The 17,057-nt window shown below is 54.8% G+C and overlaps 1 pseudogene; it reads right to left on the reverse strand.

Moving 5' to 3' along the window:
* Window positions 1-16,805: 16,805 nt before the first annotated feature.
* Window positions 16,806-17,057, reverse strand: part of LOC129719310 (large subunit ribosomal RNA) — a 3,674-nt pseudogene continuing 3,422 nt past the window's right edge.

Below are 17,057 nucleotides of genomic sequence, written 5' to 3' on the forward strand. Positions count from 1 at the left end.
GAGGAGCAGGTGCTCGCCAGCGCAGAGGACAGCTATGCTGAAAACGACGTGCGGAGATTCTATAGAACTGTCAACAGAGTCAGAAGCAGGAATTTCCCTGTGTCGGTCATGTGTAATGACAAGGATGGCAACCTGCTTACTGATAAACCGACGATTGCAGCCAGGTGGAAGGAGCATTTTCAGGCGCTATTGAACGGTGAGGAGCCGGATGAGCAGAGCAGGAACAGGATGACGATTATGAGTGACGAACAAGCTGTGGAGCCACCGTCACAGGAGGAGGTGAAAAAGGCGATTAGTGAGCTGAAAAACGGCAAGGCCGCTGGGAAGGACGGTATCCCGGCCGAACTTCTAAAAGCGGGAAGCGAGCGGCTGTACTATGCGATTCACCGGATAATACTAAAAATCTACATGGTAGCTGGCAGAGAGCGTGGGAGTCCTCGTGGTGTTGGTGCTGAGGTGGAGATAGATGGGGAACGATTTGAAGTGGTTGACGAATTCGTTTATCTTGGTACGCTTGTAACATGTGACAACGATATGAGCCGTGAAGTGAAACGACGAGTTGCAGTTGCGAACAGGGCTTTCTACGGACTGCGTAACCAGCTAAGGTCCCGTAGTTTGCAAACTCGCACAAAACAAGCGCTGTATAGGACGCTGATACTCCCGGTGGCCCTTTACGGACATGAAGCATGGACGCTGAAGGAAGCTGATCGACGAGTGCTCGGAGTTTTTGAGCGTAAAGTTCTGCGATCGATACTTGGCGGTAAATTGGAAGGTGGAGTGTGGCGCAGACGCATGAATCACGAGTTGTACCAGGTATACAAACATGCTGATATAGTGAAGGTAATACAGCGGGGCAGGCTTCAGTGGGCTGGACACGTAGCCAGGATGCCTGACGAGAGAGCCGCCAAAACTATCTTCAGTAGAGAACCAGGAAGAGGCCGTCGACTCCGTGGTAGGCTTCGCACGCGGTGAAAGAAGATGCACGATCTGCTGGTGTACGGGGAGACTGGAGAACGGCTGCCAAAGACAGAAGCAGCTGGACATCTCTAATTCGTTCGGCCCTAGACCGGTGAACGGTCCGTTAGCCAAAAAAGTAAAGTAAGCAGGATGGAGTATTCTACTGCAGTTGCTATGCTCCGCCAAGTTGGTCTACCGAAACGTTCGCACAGATGGTCGATCTAGCAACCGTGGAACTGACGGGCCTATGGCCGTTGGTGGTTGCGGGCAACTTCAACGCTTGGGCTGTCGAGTGGGGAAGTCGCTGTACAAACCAGAGAGGCCAGGTCTTGTTGGAAGCTCTGGCAAAGCTCAACTTAGACTTGACTAACGTTGGTACAAAATGCACCTACAGTAGAAATGGTGCCGAATCGATTATCGATGTGACGTTCTGCAGCCCGGGACTGATCACGAACTGGAGGGTAGACGACAGCTACACGAATAGCGACCACCAATCGGTCCGCTATGAGGTAGGCGTGCGGAAGCAAGCAGCGAGTAGGGCCAATATTCCATCCTTCTACGGCTGGAAAATATTGCATTTCGATGCAGATGTTTTTGGGCAGGCAATTAGATAGAAGCACGAAGGGGGTGAACCGATCCCGGGTGTGGACCATCTAAATTCGATACTGTCATGGGCGTGCGACGCCACGATGCCTAGGTCTCGTCCGCCTAGAGAGGGTAGACCACCGACATATTGGTGGAGCGAAACGATAGCAGGCCTACGAAGTGCATGCCTCCGTGCAAGACGGAGGATGCAACGCGCATCTTCCGACGAGCAAAGAGCGGAACGCGGTGCCGCATTCAGATCCGCTAAGGCAACGCTTAAGAGCGCAATCAGAGCCAGTAAACGAGCCTGTTTCGAACGACTCTGTGCCAGTGCCAATTCGAACCCGTGGGGTGACGCCTACAGGATCGTTATGACCAAGACTAGAGGTGTGCTAGCCCCGGCCGAACAATCACCAGCGATGCCAGAAACGATCATTCAGGGCCTCTTACCAAGCCACGAACCAAGTCCCTGGTCTCCGGCTGACGAGTCACCACCAACCGTGAGTGACGGCAGCCGTGCAGAAGCAGACGATGCGGTAAGGGTGACAGAAGATGAATTGATCGAGATCGCAAACTCCCTGAAGGTAGGCAAGGCTCCGGGACCAGACGGAATCCCGAACTTTGCCATCAAGACGGCCATCAAAAAAGCTCCCGGGTTGTTCAGGGCGGTCATGCAGAAATGCCTTGACGACTACCTCTTCCCGGACGTGCGGAAGCGCCAGAGGCTGGTGCTGTTGCCGAAGGATGGGAAACCACCAGGTGACCCATCGGCATACTGCCCAATCTGCCTGCTGGACACGGCGGGCAAGGTGCTTGAGAGAGTAATCCTCAATAGACTGGTGAAATATACAGAAAGTGAGAACGGTCTATCAAGCAACCAGTTCGGTTTTCGAAAAGGTAGGTCCAGGGTGGATGCAATTCTCTCCGTCACCAGAACGGCTGAGGTTGCAAAACTTGCAATAAGATGGAAGCACGAAGGGGGTGAACCGATCCCGGGTGTGGACCATCTAAATTCGATACTGTCATGGGCGTGCGACGCCACGATGCCTAGGTCTCGTCCGCCTAGAGAGGGTAGACCACCGACATATTGGTGGAGCGAAACGATAGCAGGCCTACGCAGTGCATGCCACCGTGCAAGACGCAGGATGCAACGCGCACGTTCCGACGAACAAAGAGCGGAACGCGGTGCCGCATTCAGATCCGCTAAGGCAACGCTTAAGAGCGCAATCAGAGCCAGTAAACGAGCCTGTTTCGAACGACTCTTTGCCAGTGCCAATTCGAACCCGTGGGGTGACGCCTACAGGATCGTTATGACCAAGACTAGAGGTGTGCTAGCCCCGGCCGAACAATCACCAGCGATGCCAGAAACGATCATTCAGGGCCTCTTACCGAGCCACGAACCAAGTCCCTGGTCTCCAGCTGACGAGTCACCACCAACCGTGAGTGACGGCAGCCGTGCAGAAGCAGACGATGCGGTAAGGGTGACAGAAGATGAATTGATCGAGATCGCAAACTCCCTGAAGGCAGGCAAGGCTCCGGGACCAGACGGAATCCCGAACTTGGCCATCAAGACGGCCATCAAAGAAGCTCCCGGGTTGTTCAGGGCGGTCATGCAGAAATGCCTTGACGACTACCTCTTCCCGGACGTGTGGAAGCGCCAGAGGCTGGTGCCGTTGCCGAAGGTTGGGAAACCACCAGGTGACCTATCGGCATACAGACCAATCTGCCTGCTGGACACGGCGGGCAAGGTGCTTGAAAGGGTAATCCTCAATAGACTGGTTAAATATACAGAAAGTGAGAACGGTCTATCAAGCAACCAGTTCGGTTTTCGAAAAGGTAGGTCCACGGTGGATGCAATTCTCTCCGTCACCAGAACGGCTGAGGTTGCAATCCAACGCAAGAGGAGGGGCATTCGTTACTGCGCGATCGTTACGCTCGACGTGAAGAACGCGTTTAACAGTGCCAGCTGGGACTCCATAGCCCTAGCGCTACAGAGTCTCAGAGTGCCGACGCCGCTGTGGAAGATTCTGGGTAACTACTTTCAGAATCGAGTGCTAGTGTATAACACAAACAAGGGTCAGAAAAACGTTCCAGGTACCACAGGTGTACCGCAAGGTTCCATCCTGAGCCCGGTACTAAGGAACGCAATGTATGACGGCGTGTTAAAACTAACACTCCCTCCAGGGGTGGTGATCGTGGGCTTCGCCGACTACATAACTCTTGAGGTCTATGGCGAGTCAATTAGGGAGGTAGAGTTAAAGGCTGCGCTATCAATACGCGTAGTGGAAGACTGGATGCACTCCAGGAAACTGGAACTAGCGCACCATAAGACTGAAGTTATTGTCGTAAATAACAGAAAGTGGCAGCGCTATCTCGCATGATGGCAAACAGCTCGGCGGTCCGTAGCAGCAGGCGCAAAATCCTTGCTAGCGTGACCACGTCCATACTCAGGTATGGAGGACCAGTGTGGTCCAAGGTATTGAGTACCTCGTGCCATCGCGGCAAACTCGAGAGTACGTACAGGCTAGTGTGCCTAAGGGTCGCGTGCGCATACCGACCAGTGTGAAACGAGGCAGTTTGCGTCCTGGCTGGCATGATGCCCATCAGCATCATCGTCAAAGAGGATGTAGAGTGTTTCGACCAACGCGACACGCGGGGTATACGCAACACCATACGGTCATCTTCAATGGCCAGGTGGCAGCGGGAGTGGTCCAACACTACAAAAGATAGATGAACACACCGACTCATTCCAGAGTTAGCATGCTGGATTGATAGGCGCCATGGGGAAGTAACCTTCCATCTGACACAGATCCTGTCAGGCCATGGCTGCTTTAGGTAGTACCTGCATAGGTTCGGGTACGCCGAGTCCCCTATGTACCCCGCATGTACGGGTGCGGAAAAAAACGCGGAGCATGTGTTCTTCACATGTCCGCGTTTCGAGCGGATACGGTATGAAATGCTGGCAATAAGTGAGATGGACACCACGCCAGAGAACATCGTGCGTAGGATGTGCAAAAATAGGGATATCTGGGATGCGGTCATCACGGCCGCATCACAGATCGTTAGTATTTTGTAGGGCACCAATCGACGGGAAACTATTGATGTGCCCAGTTAGTTAACGGTTAACTAACTGGCCTGTATAGGCTGCTCTGCTACCCATAGAGGTAAGATCGAAGAGCACGACGGGCACTCTCCCCGGGACCGCCTTTAAGCATTCCTCCACCTGCCTGTCGTGCAAATGACCGTCTTCCCAGACTTGTCCGATACCCAGTTACCGTTTCCGGTTGGGATGCGGTATGGGTCCGAGACGATGGCCACGTCCGACAACGACTCAGCAGCTAGGTGTAGCAACTGCTGCGCCGCATAGCAGTGATTCAGGTTTAACTGTATCACCTTCAGGCCTCTCCGTACAGCCGGACACTTGGGGCCTCCCATGGCGTGTTTGGTGCCCGTTTACCGGTGCATACCAGACACTTGGGAGGTGCACCGCAGTCCCGTGCCTTGTGGCCTGCGCCACCGCAGCGGCGGCATAAATTGGACCTGTCGGGCCCAGAAGGTGCCCAGGGGACAGACCGACCAACTCTCCTTCAACGTGGCCTTCTTCAGGGCCTAGTTACCCTCCGCTAGTGGAAGCTTTATGGTAGCAACCTGGGTGCCGGCTGGGTCCCTGCGGAGACAAACTGCCTCCGCGGTCACTACCACTCCACACTCTCGCTCGAAGGCTTATGCTATGTCGCACCCTTCGGTGATCTCGTCCAGGTTTTAAGCTGGAGAGTCACTTCAGCAGAGAGGGCTCGGACTTCGACCTCCTCGCCTAGCACTTCCTGGGCCGCGTTTTTATAGGCACAGCCCTTGCTCTTTGCCTCTTTGCGGAGTTCGAGGATCATCTCGCCGGTGCGTGACCGACGAATCGACCTGACATCCGCGCCGAGGTCTTTGAGCTTAGATTCGCCTCTCATGGCCTTCAAGACTTCAGCGTACTTAGACGCATCCGTCTTGAAAATGAGCGGGTCACCCTTGCTCCGCCTATTCGCCCCTTGCGGCTTCTTATTGCGGTCGCCACGCTTCGCGCGTCGTTCCCGCTTCTGCCGCTTTTTATTAACACGGTGGTCCAATCCGTGGCTTCGCCGTTTGCCGGTTCTTTGCTCGGCTGGACCGACGAGCCAGCTTCCTGGCTGTCACCGAACAACCGCCTTCGTTGCGTCCTGGGGGCCGTTTCCCCCGGAGAGCCCCTCGCACGTTTGCCAGTCGGTTCAGTTGAACAGACTTCGGCAAACGATGCTGCAGCTGTTTGTGTGTATTTAGACACAGCTGCAGCACTCCCTTTTTAAGGCTGGTTAAGCCTTGCCTCAAGCGCGGGTGCCTTGCTTTCGGCATCGTTAGTCCGTTTAAAGGCTTGCGAAAGCTCGAATTTCGCGTTGCAAATGTTCATACGTAGCAACAGAAGACATTGCTTCAAATCTTTCGATATGTTGCTACGTTCGTCCGTGAACTTGAGTATTTCATCAAGTTGTACGGACACCGCCTCTACGCTCGGGAACTTGTTCATGTGGCTTTCTACCGCAGAGAGTAGCATAGCCCCAGATATTTGTTCCCGCTCCTTGGCGGTTTTAGGTGTTTCCATCTTGCCGCCCATCTTCGCTGTTCTGGTTGGTGCTGGCTTATGCGTGACCGCCAGTATCGCAAAAGGTGTACCAACCTGTGCGCCGCCTTTACCGGCATCCGCCAGTCTCGGTGGAGATAGGGCGATGCACCGCCTGGCAAACAGGTTAACTAACCCGTCCGCCCCATCCACTACCTTCGCCTATTCATCGATTTTGAAAGAAAACGTTGTTGTTACAAGGGTCCCCCTTCCAGCCGCTATCCTTGGTCATGGTGGAGTGGTCGCCTATATGGTCCCATGGTGGCCTATGCCGGAGCAGTGAGGTCATGGCTAGTGAAGGTCGTCATAGCCCCTCATGAGCAACTATGACGCCTCCCGACAGGCGTAAGTCAGGAAAGGGCATCTGATCCCACTCCTGCCTGATTCCCATCAGGCAATGACCGCGGAACGTACTGGAAGGCCTGCCAGGTTTTACGGGACGGAGACCCCTGCGACCGTATGCCACCTCGCCGTTTCAAGCCGTTGTCACACGACTTTACTAAGGGAGCTCGGTGCAGGTGCCAGCCCAACGTCGTGGTATAAAATCGTATTCCCTCTCAAAAACCTAAAACACAGCGACCAGTACACCATAATTGGGACCTTACTGGTATCAGTCCTAATAGGCAGGTTAGTGCATTTGGGTGATGGGAGCGGCACTACACGCTCCGTCGAAGCTGCTTACGGGTGGCCGTGGCTTTTACGGGGAATCGACTGCCCAATGCCCGAAACCCCACCGCTCCCTAGGCTAGCTCCCGCTGCCGGTCCGGGACTAATCGATGCTATCACACACTCATCGGTGGTCACACAGCGCGTGCATGGCCTCGACAGTCGCCAGGCGTCTCCCCGGGACCGCCGTTAGGCATTACTTCAGGGAGAGGGCCCGTCGTGCTTTTCGCACTTACCTCTATGGGTAGCCGAGCAGCCTATACAGGCCAGTTAGTTATTCGTTAACTAACTGGGGCACATCGATGGTTTCCCGTCGATTGGTGCCCTGCAAAATACTAACTATCTGTGATGCGGCCGTGATGACCGCATCCCAGATTTCCCAATTTTCTGGCGTGATGTCCATCCCACTTATTGCCAGCATTTAGTACCGTATCCGCTCGAAACGCAGACATGTGAAGAACACATGCTCCGCGTTTTCTTCCGCACCCGTACAAGCGGGGCACATAGGGGACTCGGCGTACCCAAAACTATGCAGGTACTGCCCAAAGCAGCCATGGCCTGACAGGATCTGTGTCAGATGGAAGGTTACTTCCCCATGGCGCCTATTAATCCAGCATGCTAACTCTGGAATGAGTCAGTGTGTCCATCTACCTTTTGTAGTGTTGGACCACTCCCGCTGCCACCTGGCCATTGAAGATGACCGTATGGTATTGCGTATACCCCTCGTGTCGCGTTGGTTGAAGCACTCTACATCCTCTTTGACGATGATGCTGATGGGCATCATGTCAGCCAGGACGCAAACCGCCTCGTACGACACTGTTCGGTATGCGCACGCGACCCTTAGGCACATTAGCCTGTACGTACTCTCGAGTTTGCCGCGATGGCACGAGGTACTCAATACCTTGGACCACACTGGTCCTCCATACCTGAGTATGGACGTGGTCACGCTAGCAAGGACTTTGCGCCTGCTGCTACGGACCGCCGAGCTGTTTGCCATCATGCGAGATAGCGTTGCGACAGCCATGGAAGCTTTCTTGCAGGTATAATCGACGTGGCTCCCGAACGTGAGCTTGTCGTCGATCATAACCCCCAGATCATAACCCCAAGACGCATTTCTGACCCTCGTTTGTGTTATACACTAGCACTCGATTCTGAAAGTAGTTACCCAGAATCTTGTACAGCGGCGTCGGCACTCTGAGACTCTGAAACTCTGTAGCGCTAAGGCTATGGAGTCCCAGCTGACACTGTTAAACGCGTTCTTCACGTCGAGCGTGACGATCGCGCAGTGACGAATGCCTCTCTTGCGTTGGATTGCTACCTCAGCCGTTCTGTTGACGGAGAGAATTGCATCCACCGTGGACCTACCTTTTTGAAAACCGAACTGGTTGCTTGATAGACCGTTCTCTCGTTCTGTATATTTCACCAGTCTATTGAGGATTACCCTCTCAAGCACCTTGCCCGCCGTGTCCAGCAGGCAGATTGGTCTGTATGCCGATGGGTCACCTGGTGGTTTCCCAACCTTCGGCAACAGCACCAGCCTCTGGCGCTTCCACACGTCCGGAAAGAGGCGGTCGTCAAGGCATTTCTGCATGACCGCGCTGAACAACCCGGGGGCTTCTTTGATGGCCGTCTTGATGACCAAGTTCGGGATTCCGTCTAGTCCCGGAGCCTTGCCTACCTTCAGGGAGTTTGCGATCTCGATCAATTCATCTTCTGTCACCCTTACCGCATCGTCTGCCTCTGCACGGCTGCCGTCACTCAAGGTTGGTGGTGACTCGTCAGCCGGAGGCCAGGGACTTGGTTCGTGGCTTGGGAAGAGGCCGTGAATGATCGTTTTCAGCATCGCTGGTGATTGTTCAGCCAGGGCTAGCGCACCTCTGGTCTTGGTCATAACGATCCTGTAGGCGTCACCCCACGGGTTCGAATTGGCACTGGCACAGAGTCGTTCGAAACAGGCTCGTTTACTGGCTCTGGTTGCGCTCTTAAGCGTTGCCTTAGCGGATCTGAATGCGGCATCGCGTTCCGCTCTTTGCTCGTCGGAACGTGCGCGTTGCATCCTCCGTCTTGCACGGAGGCATGCACTGCGTAGGCCTGCTATCGTTTCGCTCCACCAGTATGTCGGTGGGCTACCCTCCCTAGGCGGACGAGACCTAGGCATCGTGGCGTCGCACGCTCATGACAGTATCGAATTTAGATGGTCCTCACCAGGGAGCGGTTCACCCTCTTCGTGCTTCCATCTAATTGCCTGCCCAAAAACATCTGCATCGAAATGCAATGTTTTCCGGCCGTAGAAGGAAGGCATATTGGTCCTACTCGCTGCTTGCTTCCGCACGCCTACCTCACAGCGGACCGATTGGAGGGTCGCTATTCATGTAGCTGTCGTCTACCCTCTAGTTCGTGATCAGTCCCGGGCTGCAGAACGTCACATCGATAATCGATTCCGCACTATTTCTACTGTAGGTGCATTTTGTACCAACGTTAGCCAAGTCTAAGTTGGTCTTTACCAAAGCTTCCAACAAGACCTAGCCCCTCTGGTTTGTGCAGCGACTTCCTCACTCGACAGCCCAAGCGTTGAAGTCGCCCGCAACCACCAACGGCCATAGGCCCGTCAGTTCCACGGTTGCTTGATCGACCATCTGTGCGAACGTTTCGGTAGACCAACTTGGCGGAGCATAGCAACTGCAGTCCACTTTGGCTATAACGTACCCCTCTCTGGAGGTCGACACAACCTCCTGAACCGGGGACCTGTCGTCCAAATGGCCGTCTTCCCAGACTTGTCCGATACCCAATTACCGTTTCCGGTTGGGATGCGGTATGGGTCCGAGACGATGGCCACGTCCGACAACGACTCAGCAGCTGCTTGGTGTAGCAACTGCTGCGCCGCATAGCAGTGGTTCAGGTTTAACTGTATCACCCTCAGGCCTGCGGCTTAGTAGCCGGCCGTGCAGCCGGCCACTTGGGGCCTCCCATGGCGTGTTTGGCGTCCCGTTTACCGGTGCATACCAGACACTTGAGAGGTGCACCGCAGTCCCGTGCCTTGTGGCCTGCGCCACCGCAGCGGCGGCATAAATTGGACCTGTCGGGCCCTTTGCACGACCAGGATTTATGCCCCCGCTCAAAGCACCTGAAGCAAACGTCAGGCTGTTGGAAGGTGCCCAGAGGGTAGACCGACCAACCCACCTTCAACGTGGCCTTCTTCAGGGCCATGTTACCCTCCGCTAGTGGAAGCTTTATGGTAGCAACCTGGGTGCCGGTCGGTCCCTGCGGAGACGGTCTGCCTCCGCGGTCACTACCACTCCACACTCTTGCTCGGAGGTTTGTGCTATGTCGCACCCTTCGGTGGTCTCGTCCAGGTTTTAAAGCTGGAGAGTCACTTCAGGAGTGAGGGCTCGGATTTGGACCTCCTCGCCTAGCACTTCCTGGGCCGCCTTTTTATAGGCACAGCCCTTGCCCTTTGCCTTTTTGCGGAGTTCGAGGATCATCACGCCGGTGCGTGACCGACGAATTGACCTGACATCCGCGCCGAGGTCTTTGAGCTTTGATTCGCCTCTCATGGCCTTCAAGACTTTAGCGTATTTAGACGCATCCGTCTTGAAAATGAGCGCGTCACCCTTGCTCCGCCTATTCGCCCCTTGCGGTTTCTTATTGCGGTCGCCGCGCTTCGCGCGTCGTTCCCGCTTCTGCCGCTTTTTGTTCACCACGGTGGTCCAATCCGTGGCTTCGCCGTTTGTCGGTTCTTTGCTCGGCTGGACTGACGGGCCAGCTTCCTGGCTGTCACCGAACAACCGCCTTCGTTGCGTCCTGGGGGCCGATTCCCCCGGAGAGCCTCTCGCACGTTTGCCAGTCGGTTCAGTTGAACAGACTTCGGCAAACGATGCTGCAGCTGTTTGTGTGTATTTAGGCACAGCTGCAGCACTCCCTTTTTTAGGCTGGTTAAGCCTTGCCTCAAGCGCGAGTGCCTTGCTTTCGGCATCGTTAGCCCGTTTAAGGGCTTGCGAAAGCTCGGATTTCACGATGCAAATGTTCATACGTAGCAACAGAAGTCATTGCTTCAAATATTTCGATATGTTGCTACGTTCGTCCGTGAACTTGAGTATTTCATCAAGTTGTACGGACACCGCCTCTACGCTCGGGAACTTGTTCATGTGGCTCTCTACCGCAGAGAGTAGCATAGCCCCAGATATTTGTTTCCCCTCCTTGGCGGTTTTAGGTGTTTCCACCTTGCCGCCAATCTTCGCTGTTCCGGTTGGTGCTGGCTTAGGCGTGCCCGCCCTTGCCCCAACTCGAAACTCCCCTGTCGTGTCACAAAAGGTGTACCAACCTGTGCGCCGCCTTTACCGGCATCGGCCAGTCTCGGTGGAGACCGGGCGATGCCCCGCCTGGAAAACGGGTTTACTAACCCGTCCGCCCCTCTCACTACCTTCTCTTCCTCATAAATTTTAAAAGAAAACATTGTTGTTAAAAGGGTCCCCCTTCCAGCCGCTATCCTTGGTCATGGTGGAGTGGTCGCCTATATGGTCCCATGGTGGCCTATGCCTGAGCAGTGAGGTCATGGCTAGTGAAGGTCGTCATAGCCCCTCATGAGCAACTATTGCGCCTCCCGACCGGCGTATGTCAGGAAAGGGCTTCTGATCCCACTCCTGCCTGATTCCCATCAGGCAATGACCGCGAAACGTACTGGAAGGCCTGCCAGGTTTTACGGGACGGAGACCCCTGCGACCGTATGCCACCTCGCCTTTTCAAGGGACTAAGGGAGCTTGGTGCAGGTGCCAGCCCAACGTCGTGGTATAAAATCGTATTCCCTCTCGAAAACCTAAAACACAGCGACCAGTACACCATAATTGGGACCTTACTGGTATCAGCCCCAATAGGCAGGTTAGTGCATTTGGGTGATGGGAGCGGCACTACACGCTCCGTCGAAGCTGCTTACGGGTGGCCGTGGCTTTTACGGGAAATTGACTGCCCAATGCCCAAAACCCCACCACTCCCTAGGCTAGCTCCCGCTGCCGGTCCGGGACTAATCGATGCTATCACACACTCATCGGTGGTCACAGAGCGCGTGCATGGCCTCGACGGTCGCCAGGCGTCTCCCCGGGACCGCCGTTAGGCATTACTTCAGGGAGAGGGCCAGTCGTGCTTTTCGCACTTACCTCTATGGGTAGCAGTGCAGCCTATACAGGCCAGTTAGTTGACCGTTAACTAACTGGGGCACATCGATGGTTTCCCGTCGATTGGTGCCCTGCAAAATACTAACTATCTGTCCATCTACCTTTTGTAGTGTTGGACCACTCCCGCTGCCACCTGGCCATTGAAGATGACCGTATGGTGTTGCGTATACCCCTCGTGTCGCGTTGGTCGAAGCACTCTACATCCTCTTTGACGATGATGCTGATGGGCATCATGCCAGCCAGGACGCAAACCGCCTCGTACGACACTGTTCGGTATGCGCACGCGACCCTTAGGCACATTAGCCTGTACGTACTCTCGAGTTTGCCGCGATGGCACGAGGTACTCAATACCTTGGACCACACTGATCCTCCCTATCTGAGTATGGACGTGGTCACGCTAGCAAGGACTTTGCGCCTGCTGCTACGGACCGCCGAGCTGTTTGCCATCATGCGAGATAGCGCTGCCACAGCAGGTATAATCGACGCTTTCTTGCAGGTATAATCGACGTGGCTCCCGAACGTGAGCTTGTCGTCGATCATAACCCCCAGAAGCTTCAACGAGCGTTTTGAGGCGATAGTGCATGTACCGACACTAATCGATGCCTCCTGCTCAGACTTTCTGTTATTTACAACAATAACTTCAGTCTTATGGTGCGCTAGCTCCAGTTTCCTGGAGTGCATCCAGTCTTCCACTACGCGTATTGATAGCGCGTCCTTCAACTCTACCTCTCTAATAGACTCGCCATAGACCTCAAGAGTTATGTCGTCGGCGAAGCCCACGATCACCACCCCTGGAGGGAGTGTTAGTTTTAACACGCCGTCATACATGGCGTTCCACAGTATCGGACCCAGGATGGAACCTTGCGGTACACCTGCGGTAACCGGAACGGTTTTCTGACCCTCGTTTGTGTTATACACTAGCACTCGATTCTGAAAGTAGTTACCCAGAATCTTGTACAGCGACGTCGGCACTCTGAGACTCTGTAGCGCTAAGGCTATGGAGTCCCAGCTGGCAGTGCTAAACGCGTTCTTCACGTCAAGCGTGACGATCGCGCAGTAATGAATGCCCCTCCTTTTGCGTTGGATTGCAACCTCAGCCGTTCTGGTGACGGAGAGAATTGCATACACCGTGGACCTACCTTTTCGAAAACCGAACTGGTGGCTTGATAGACCGTTCTCACTTTCTGTATATTTCACCAGTCTATTGAGGATTACCCTCTCAAGCACCTTGCCCGCCGTGTCCAGCAGGCAGATTGATCTGTATGCCGATGGGTCACCTGGCGGTTTCCCAACCTTCGGCAACAGCACCAGCCTCTGGCGCTTCCAAACATCCGGGAAGAGGCATTCGTCAAGGCATTTCTGCATGACCGCCCTGAACAACCCGGTGGCTTCTTTGATGGCCGTCTTGATAGCCAAGTTCGGGATTCCGTCTGGTCCCGGAGCCTTGCCTACCTTCAGGGAGTTTGCGATCTCTTCGGCCGGGGCTAGCGCACCTCTAGTCTTGGTCATAACGATCCTGTAGGCGTCACCCCACGGGTTCGAATTGGCACTGGCACAGAGTTGTTCGAAACAGGCTCGTTTGGTGTCTTCGATTGCGCTCTTAAGCGTTGCCTTAGCGGATCTGAATGCGGCATCGCGTTCCGCTCTTTGCTCGTCGGAACGTGCGCGTTGCATCCTCCGTCTTGCACGGAGGCATGCACTGCGTAGGCCTGCTATCGTATCGCTCCACCAGTATGTCGGTGGCCTACCCTCTCTAGGCGGACGAGACCTAGGCATCGTGGCATCGCACGCCCATGACAGCATCGAATTTAGATGGTCCATATCCGGGAGCGGTTCGTGCTTCCATCTAATTGCCTGCCCAAAAACATCTGCATCGAAATGCAATGTTTTTCAGCCGTAGAAGGATGGAACATTGGCCCTACTCGCTGCTTGCTTCCGCACGCCTACCTCATAGCGTATCGATTGGTGATCGCTATTCGTGTAGCTGTTGTCTACCTTCCAGTTCGTGATCAGTCCCGGGCTGCAAAACGTCACATCGATAATCGATTCGGCACCATTTCTACTGTAGGTGTATTTTGTACCAACGTTAGCCAAGTCTAAGTTGAGCTTTGCCAAAGCCTTCAACAAGACCTAGCCCCTCTGGTTTGTACAGCGACTTCCCCACTCGACAGCCCAAGCGTTGAAGTCACCCGCAACCACCAACGGCCATAGGCCCGTCAGTTCCACGGTTGCTTGATCGACCAGATGATCTGTGTGAACGTTTCGGTAGACCCACTTGGCGGAGCATAGCAACTGCAATAGAATACTCCATCCACTTTGGCTATAACGTACCCCTCTCTGGAGGTCGACACAATCTCCTGAACCGGGGCCCTGCCTGTCGTGCAAATGGCCGTCTTCCCAGACTTGTCCGATACCCAGTTACCGTTTCCGGTTGGGATGCGGTATGGGTCCGAGACGATGGCCACGTCCGACAACGACTCAGCAGCCGCTTGGTGTAGCAACTGCTGCGCCGCATAGCAGTGGTTCAGGTTTAACTGTATCACCCTCAGGCCTGCGGCTTAGTAGCCGGCCGTGCAGCCGGCCACTTGGGGCCTCCCATGGCGTGTTTGGCGTCCCGTTTACCGGTGCATATCAGACACTAGGAGGTGCATACTAGACTGCGGAAGGTGCACCGCAGTCTCGTGCCTTGTGGCCTGCGCCACCGCAGCGGCGGCATAAATTGCACCTGCCGGGCCCTTTGCACGACCAGGATTTATGCCCCCGCTCAAAGCACGTGAAGCAAACGTTAGGCTGTTGGAAGGTGCCCAGAGGGCAGACCGACCAACCCACCTTCAACGTGGCCTTCTTCAGGGCCTTGTTACCCTCCGCTAATGGAAGCTTTATGGTAGCAACCTGGGTGCCGGCCGGGCCCCTGCGGAGACGAACTGCCTCCGCGGTCACTACCACTCCACACTCCTGTTCGAAGGCTTGTGCTATGTCGCACCCTTCGGTGATCTCGTCCAGGTTTTTAAGCTGGAGAGTCACATCAGGAGTGAGGGCTCGGATTTGAACCTCCTCGCCTGGCACTTCCTGGGCCGTCTTTTTATAGGCACAGCCCTTGCCCTTTGCCTCTTTGCGGAGTTCGAGGATCATCTCGCCGGTGCGTGACCGACGAATTGACCTGACATCCGTGCCGAGGTCTTTGAGCTTGGGTTCGCCTCTCATGGCCTTCAAGACTTTAGCGAACTTAAACGCATCCGTCTTGAAAATGAGCGCATCACCCTTTCTCCGCCTACTCGCCCCTTGCGGCTTATAATTGCGGTTGCCACGCTTCGCGCGTCGTTCCCGCTTCTGCCGCTTTTTATTAACACGGTGGTCCAATCCGTGGCTTTGCCGTTTGCCGGTTCGCCGTTTGCTGGTTCTTTGCTCGGCTGGACCGACGAGCCAGCTTCCTGGCTGTCACCGAACAACTGCCTTCGTTGCGTCCTGGGGGCCGTTTCTCCCGGAGAGCCCCTCGCACGTTTGCCAGTCGGTTCAGTTGAACAGACTTCGGCAAACGATGCTGCAGCTGTTTGTGTGTATTTATACACAGCTGCAGCATTCCCTTTTTTAGGCTGGTTAAGCCTCACCTCTAGCGCGAAGGCCTTGCTTTCGGCATCGTTAGCCCGTTTAAGACTTGCGAAAGCTCGGCCTTCGAGCTGCAAACGTTCATACGTAGCAACAGAAGACATTGTTTCAAGTCTTTTGATATGTTGCTACGTTCGTCCGTGAACTTGAGTATTTCATCAAGTTGTACGGACAGCGCCTCCACGCTCGGGAACTTGTTCATGTGGCTTTCTACCGCAGAGAGTAGCATAGCCCCAGATATCTGTTCCCGCTCCTTGGCGGTTTTAGGTGTTTCCACCTTGCCGCCAGTCTTCGCCGTTCCGGTTGGTGCTGGCTCAGGCGTGCCTGCGTTTGCCCCAACTCGGAATTCCCCTGTCGGTGTCGCAAAAGGTGTACCAACCTGTGCGCCGCCTTCATTGGCATCGGCCAGTCTCGGTGGAGACCGGGCGATGCCCCGCCTGGAAAACGGGTTTATTAACCCGTCCGCCCCTCCCGCTACCTTTTCTTTCTCATAAAATTTAAAAGAAAACATTGTTGTTAAAAGGGTCCCTCTTCCAGCCGCTATCCTTGGTCATGGTGGAGTGGTCGCCTATATGGTCCCATGGTGTCCTATGCCGGAGCAGTGAGGTCATGGCTAGTGAAGGTCGTCATAGCCCCTCATGAGCAACTATGACGCCTCCCGACCGGCGTATGTCAGGAAAGGGCTTCTGATCCCACTCCTGCCTGATTCCCATCAGGTAATGACCGCGAAACGTACTGGAAGGCCTGCCAGGTTTTACGGGACGGAGACCCCTGCGGCCGTATGCCACTTCGCCTTTTCAAGCCGTTGTCACACGACTTTACTAAGGGAGCTTGGTGCAGGTGCCAGCCCAACGTCGTGGTATAAAATCGTATTCCCTCTCAAAAACCTAAAATACAGCGACCAATACACCATAATTGGGACCTCACTGGAATCAGCCCTAATAGGCAGGTTAGTGCATTTGGGTAATGGGAGCGGCACTACACGCTCCGTCGAAGCTGCTTACGGGTGGCCGTGGCTTTTACGGGGAATCGACTGCCCAATGCCCGAAACCCCACCACTCCCTAGGCAAGCTCCCGCTGCCGGTCCGGGACTAATCGATGCTATCACACACCCATCGGTGGTCACACAGCGCGTGCATGGCCTCGACGGTCGCCAGGCGTCGACCCGTGATGGCTTGCAGCTCGGCCAAAAGCAAGGGTAGTCTGATAGGATCGAAACATACACCTCTCTGCAACTCGCAACTCCCAGCCTGTAAACCTATCGTTTGTAGGGGGTCTCAGGTATCGAAATCATATATTGATGCTTAGCAGCGCCACCGACAAAAAGCCACGTCGCTATGAACGCTTGGCGGCCACAAGTCAGTTATCCCTGTGGTAACTTTTTTGACACCTCTTGCTAAAAACTCTTTAAACCAAAAGAATCGTGAGGGCTA

Source organism: Wyeomyia smithii, chromosome 1, assembly GCF_029784165.1.
Source record: "Wyeomyia smithii strain HCP4-BCI-WySm-NY-G18 chromosome 1, ASM2978416v1, whole genome shotgun sequence".
Classification (NCBI taxonomy): Eukaryota; Metazoa; Arthropoda; class Insecta; order Diptera; family Culicidae; genus Wyeomyia; species Wyeomyia smithii.